A 7,446-nucleotide genomic window follows, 5' to 3' on the forward strand; every position below is an offset into this window, starting at 1 on the left:
GACATCAGTTCCCTAGAAATAAGAAAAAGAAAGGAAGGAAATAAAAGAGTGAAATAAGGGAAAGAAGAAAGAGAAGGAAGGAAGGAAGGAAGGAAGGAAGGAAGGAAGGAAGGAAGGAAGGAAGGAAGGAAGGAAGGAAAGAAGGAAGGAAGGAAGAAACAAAGGAAAGAACAAAGGAAGGAAAGAAAGAAGGAAAAAAAGAAAAAGGAGAAGAGAGGAAAGGAGAAAAAGGAAAGGAAACCTGTCTGATAGGTAATAAGTAAACCAAAGAAGAAATCTAACAGAAAACATTCTATAAGTCAATCAACTAAAACTTCTTCAGAAAAATGTTGAAAACTGTCTTTAAAAGTAATGTAAACATTATAAAAAATAAAATAATTTGACTAACAAAGGATTGTGATCTATTTAAAAAGAAAGCCATAGTAAAAGACAAATAAATAATTGTAGAAAATGGAAAACATTCATGTAGACTGGAAAGTTTCTTTGATATTGCATGTTGTAAGTTGTATTACATTTGTAAAAAGAAATGAAATTCCTTATTGGTCTAAAGACCTCTGGAATACATCTGGCACAAGGAAGGGAGACACATCTTCAGATGTTGGAAGACACTTGAGGGAATGAGTTAGAGAAAGAAGAGCATAAACTTTTGAATGCTGAACTAGAGATTTTCTTGTAGTCAGAGACATGTGAAGAAGTTGGCCCACAACTGTGTCCTTTAATTCATAGTGGCTATAACCTTGTGAAGAACACAATTACTTTGGTGAGATCCTTCTAGCTCTCCTTGGTTGAGCCAAACACATATTTGGCTCCCAGAAGTCTTTTGTGGTTTCCTCTCATTTGTATAACTTCCCCAACTTTTGTTTATAGCATACTTCAATAAGGAAGTGTGCTTATTATTTATGATGGTTTTTTTGTGTTACTAGCATATGATGGGAGAGATCTAATCTAGCAAAAGTAAGTTAACTGGGAGCAGGAGGAGGCCCAGTGGATTGAGAGCCAGGCCTGGAAGTGGGAGGTCCTGTATTAAAATTTGGCCTCAGACATTTCCTAGCTGGGTGACCCAGGGCAAGTCAGTTAACCCCAATTGCCTAGCCCTTACCACTCTTCTACCTTAGAACCAATAAGTATTGATTCTAAGATGGAAGGGAAAGGATTTTTTAAAAAAGAAAGAAAAAAGAAAAAGTAAGTTAATTAAAGGTGGAACCAACACAGCTAACTAGAAGGAATAGGTACAGCAGAATTCCTCTATTATTCCTTGACAAGGATTAAGAAAATGTACCTGATATAGTTCTGATACAGAACTCCAAGAGGAAAAAAAATTATAATGAATAATTTTTCTAGCATTGGTGAGGCTAGGCAGACAGAGAGATGTATAAATCCTAGAGATAGGCCTACCCAGGAATGATGGGATGGAGAATTAAACCAGGGAGAATCTATGCTCTGGGGAAAGAAGAAGTTCCATACCACTAAAAAGGATCCCAACATTGTAGAGGGTCTAGTAACAGATGCTAACCTGGCAAGGATCTGTGACTTGGAGGATTGAGGAAAGGACTTGCACCTAGAGGAAATATTCCAAGGTGAGAAGGAATCATGGACTCTCAGATCTATACTAAGCAGAATTTATGTGGCTTTGACTTCAGGAATACAATGAGGTTTCAGTTCTATTCTAAAGCCTGTAAGTGAATAGCCATGGCAGAAATCTCAGACTAAAGAGGGAATCTTCAGTTCTGCCATTTTGAGGCAGCAAGGCTTTGCAGACAGCTGAGAAGGGCTGTGCTAAAAAGTGCATCTTGTTCTGGTCCCCCTGATCACCTACTTCTAGTCAGTATAATAAGTTTATAAGTAGCCAGGATAAAGGGGCAATAGCTGGAAATAAGATTGCAAAGGGGAACCTGAAAGTTATATACAAACCATCCCAAATATCAAAGGATCATGGGCAGCTGGGTAGCTCAGTGGAGTGAGAGTCAGGCCTAGAGACAGGAGGTCCTAGGTTCAAACCCGGCCTCAGCCACTTCCCAGCTGTGTGACCCTGGGCAAGTCACTTGACCCCCATTGCCCACCCTTACCAATCTTCCACCTATGAGACAATACACCGAAGTACAAGGGTTAAAAAAAATATATCAAAGGATCATGATTTATAAATTGTATCATATTGTACCAAAATTCACAATTTGACAATAAGTGCTGAATCCATAGAAGCCATGTAAGTGCTATAGTCAGGACCCTTTGGTCCTATGATATGTAAATGCCAAACAAATCTCAGATATCTGCAGTACAGACCAGCAGCTCACCAAATGATGTTGACAATTTTGAGATGAATTGGACATATTAACTTCAAGATTTTATTAACGACTTTGAGATGATTTGACTTTGTTAAATTAAGTAACCCTAAGGTGGCATAATTAAGAATTAGTCTTTTACCCCAAAAACCCTATAAAATGAGAGCTCAAACTCCTTCCCTGATTTCAAGCATTCTTCTATATCCATGGGCTCCATGTTGCCAAGTACTTCCACCTCTAATCCACAGTTACAGTAGTGATGCCATCTGTATCTCCATCCCATCCTCTTCCTCACCTTGCTTGTCTTCCTTCACATCCCTATTTCCCATTCTCATACTATCTGCCTCTGTATCCTTTTCACTATTAGGCTCTACTCTAATCCCCTCAATGCCTTCACTTCCCAGTGTCATTATAGATCTTTCCTGGAAAGTACCCAAAAAGGTAAAAATGCCTGTCCCCATTACATAATTCCATAAATTAATTATCAATACCGTATGAGTCCAGCAGCAATCTACTGGAATGTCCCAGAGGTCAGTCCACAGACTCAAATCCAGGGCAAAACTCACAGATTTCAGAGCAAGAAATCAGTGATCAGTCTTTGCACTGGATCAGACCACACTGGAAATACTGAAATCTTGCACATCCCTAACTTGAGCTACCCCAAGATCTTAGAATAACTTAATATTCAATACATCAAGAAAAGAACAGAAGGGACAAAAAGGCACAAGATCTACCCGGACATTCCTTTAAGAAATGAGCATTTGAGGTGTTTTTTGTTTTTTTTTGTTTTTTTTTTTTATCGTATGTGTGATATGTGTCTTCTTTCATGGCATGAGGAATATAAGAATATGTTTCGCATGTTAGGGCTGGTATAATCTATAACAGATTCTCTACTGCCTCAGGGAGGAGGGGAGAAGGAAGGGAGGGAGAGAATCTGAATTGAAAAATGTCAGAAAAAATTGTCAAAATTTGTTTCTAGGGGGCGGCTGGGTAGCTCAGTGATTTGAGAGCCAGGCCTAGAGATGGGAGGTCCTAGTTAGGTTCAAGTCTGGCCTCAGACACTTCCCAGCTAAGTGACCCTGGGCAAGCCACTTAACACCCCCATTGCCTAGCCCTTACCACTTTTCTGCCTTAGAACCAATAGATAGTATTGATTCTAAGATGGAAGGTAAGGGTTTAAAAAAAAAAATAAAGAAATAGAGGTGACTATTAGCATAACAAAAGGATTCTTTTGGTTTACAAAATAATTCACATAAGGAATTCTTTCTCTAAATCACACTTTAAAAAAATATCCTTATTTTCCATCTTATTATTAATTCTAAGACAGAAGAGCTGCCAGGGCTAGGCAATCAGGATTAAGTGATTTTTCCCAGGGTCACACAGCTAAAGAAGTGTGTCTGAGGGGGCAGCTGGGTAGCTCAGTGAATTGAGAGCCAGGCCTAGAGACAGGAGGTCCTAGTTTCAAGTCTGGTCTCAGACACTTTCCAGCTGTGTGACCCCATTGCCTACCCTTACCACTCTTCTGCCTTGGAGCCAATATACAGTATTGACTCCAAGATGGAAGGTAAGGGTTTAAAAAAAATTGTTTCTAAATGTAATTAAAGGAAAAAAGTATGTAAAACCTGGCCTTAACATAAAGTTAAAAGTAAGGAAGTAGGCTAAAATAATGAACAAACAAACAAAAAAAGAATCTACTGTAAAGACTTCTTATGGTGAAAAGGACAGCCAAGACACAATTCCAGAGAAAGAATGATTCTAAAACATCTACAAGCAAAGCAACAAAGAAAAACATAGCAGGATACAAGTTTAACTAGAATTCCTGGGAGAGATCAAGCAAAAGTTTTTAAAAGTGTTTTAAAATTACTTTAAAAACCAAATTAGCATCCTTGAGGGAAAGAAATGATAGCTATAGGAGAAACAATTGAAAAGAGAATTAACAACAACACAAGAGATACAAAATCTTACCCAAAAATGGACCAAGTCAAAGCTGACGACTTTATGAGATGAGAAATATTTAAATAAAGTCAAAAGACTGAAAAAAATAGAAGAAAATATAAGGTATCTCATATTAAAAAACAACTGATGAATTTCCAGTTCCGGGTTAAGATGGCGGCAGAGTAAAAAGGGAAGAGTAGCTATATTTTTCCACTGGGATATAAAACTCTAACCCTACTGAGAAAGTCAGAAGGGATAAACCAAGGGGAACAGGGGAGTGGGGAGGTCAAAAAATGGAGGGGAGAAGAAGGGAGAGAGAATTCATTAGGCCTTTAAAAATAAAAAGAGGGGAATAATAAGGGAGGGGGTAGAAAGGGAAGTTAATCAAGAGAGGGTTTTTTTTGGTGGAGGCTTTTTGTGGTGGCAAAAAACTGGAAAAGGAGGGTATGTCCTTCAATTGGGGAATGGCTGAACAAATTGTGGTATATGCTGGTGATGGAGTACTATTGTGCTCAAAGGAATAATAAACTAGAGGAATTCCAGGTGAACTGGAAAGACCTCCAGGAAATGATGCATAGTGAAAGGAGAAGAGACAGAACATTGTACACAGAGACTGACATACTGTGGTAAAATCAAATGTAATGGGCTTCTGTACCAGCAGCAATGCAATGACACAGGACACCTCTGAGGGATTTATGGTAAAGAACGCTACCCACATTCAGAGGAAGAACTGCAGGAGAGGAAACATATAAGAAAAACAATTGCTTGAACACATGGGTTGAGGCAGACATGATTGGGAATGTAGACTTGAAACTACCACACCAATGCAACTATCAATAATATGGAAATAGGTCTTGATCAATGACACATGTTAAAACCAGTGGAAATGTGCATCAGCCATGGGTGGGGGGAATGTGGGGGGTGAAGGGGAAAGTAGGAGCATGAATCATGTAACCATGTTAAAAATAAATATTAATAAATGTTTAAAAAAATTAAAAAATAAAAAAAACAAACAACTGATGCCTGCCCTTGGATCCAGCCATACCATTGTTGGGTTTATACCCCAAAGAGATCATAGATAAACAGACTTGTATGAAAATATTTATAGCCGTGCTTTTTGTGGTGGCAAAAAACTGGAAAATGAGGGTATGTCCTTCAATTGGGGAATGGCTGAACAAATTGTGGTATATGCTGGTGATGGAATACTATTGTGCTCAAAGGAATAATAAACTGGAGGAATTCCATGTGAACTGGAAAGACCTCCAGGAATTGATGCAGAGTGAAAGGAGCAGAGCCAGAAGAACATTGTACACAGAGACTGATACACTGTGGTAAAATCGAATGTAATGGACTTCTGTACTAGCAGCAATACAATGACCCAGAACAATTCTGAGGGACTTATGGAAAAGAACGCTACCCACATTCAGAGGAAGAATTGCAGGAGTGGAAATACAGAAGACAAACAACTGCTTGAACACATGGGTTGAGGCGGACATGATTGGGGATGTAGACTTGAAACAACCACACCAATGTATCAATAATATGGAAATAGGTCTTGATCAATGACACATGTTAAAACCAGTGGAAATGCGCATTGGCTATGGGGAGGGGCGAGGTTGGGGGGTGAAGGGGAAGTAAGAACATGAATCATGTAACCATGTTAACTTTTCTAAAAAATCAATATTAAATGTAAAAAAAAAAACTGACCTGGAAAGTAGACTGAGGAAAGATAATTAATCACTGGACTATCTGAATATCATAACCAAAAAAAAAAGCCTTGCATATATGTATATATATATATATATTTATTTATTTATTTATTTATTTATTTAAACAATTCTCTTCTTAGATACTTAGATACTTGGGTCGATACTAAGTATCAGTTCCAAGACAAAAGAGCAGTAAGAAGGGCTAGGCAACTTTTAATTCAATTGCCAAGAGTCACATAGCTAGGTAGTGTCTGAGGTCAAATTTGAATACAGGACCTCCTATCTCAGGCCTGGCTCTCTAACCACTGAGCCACCTAGTGAGTGCCCCTTTGATATTACAGTTCAAGAAATAATAAAAGAAAACTACCAGAGGCAAAGTAAAAATAGAAACAATCCACTGATCATCTGAAAGAAAAGTTGAAATGAAAAGTCCCTGAAACAATATGAGAACTTTCTGGTAAAAGAAAAAATACTGCAAGTAGTCAAAAAGGAAGAAATTATGTATTGAAAAGCTATAGTCAGGATTATCAGGAAAATATATAGTCATAATTTAGTATCTACCAGTGTTAAGAAATGGAGTGTATGGAATAGAGCATTCCAGAAGGCAAAAGATATGGGTTTAAAGTAAAGAATAATATATCTAGGAATACTAAAAGTTTTTAATATATTGTTCAGTCATTTCAGTCATGTATGACTCTTTCTGACCCATTTGGGATTTTCATAGCAAAGATACTAGAGTGGTTTGGCATTTCCTTTTCCATTTTATTTGAGAGATGAGGAAACTGAGGCTAAGAAGGTTGCCCAGGATCACTTACCTAGCAAGTATCTCAGGCTGGATTTGAACTCAATTTTCCTAGCTCCAGGTCTAGCTGTTGAACATTTAATGAAAGAAAAGACCTAAAACATTTTTGATGAAAAGACCAAAACTTTACAGAAAAATTTTGAATATAGGCACAGTTGTCAAAAGAAATAAAAACAACAACAACATGAGAAAGGAACTAATCAAGCATAAACTGCTTGCAATCTAAAATTAAAAGGTGATATATGTGGTCCCTTAGAACTCTATCATTAGGAGTCATAAAAGTAGTCTAATAAAACAGAAGACCTGAAGATGATTTTGTAATGTTTTGATGATCTTAAAAGAAAAATAGAAGAGGATTGCTAAGTAGCTTAGTAGATTGAGAGCCAGGTCCAGAGACAGGAGGTACTGGGTTCAAGTCTGGTCTCAGACACTTTCTAATTGTGTGACCCTAATCAAGTCATTTAGTCCCCATTACCTAGGTCTTACCACTCTTCTGCCTTGAAACCAACACACATTTTTGATTCTAAGAGAGAAGGTAATGAGAAAGAGAAAGAAAGAAGGAAAGAAGGAAGGAAAGGAAGAAAGAAAAGAGGAAGAAGGAAGGAAAGGAAGAAAGAAAAGAGGAAGAAGGAAGGAAAGGAAGAAAGAAAGAAAGGAAGAAAGAAAGAAAGGAAGAAAGAAAGGAAGAAAAAGAAAGAAAGAAAGAAAGAAAGAAAGAAAA

The sequence above is a fragment of the Gracilinanus agilis genome, chromosome 1 (genome assembly GCF_016433145.1).
Source record: "Gracilinanus agilis isolate LMUSP501 chromosome 1, AgileGrace, whole genome shotgun sequence".
Lineage (NCBI taxonomy): Eukaryota > Metazoa > Chordata > Mammalia > Didelphimorphia > Didelphidae > Gracilinanus > Gracilinanus agilis.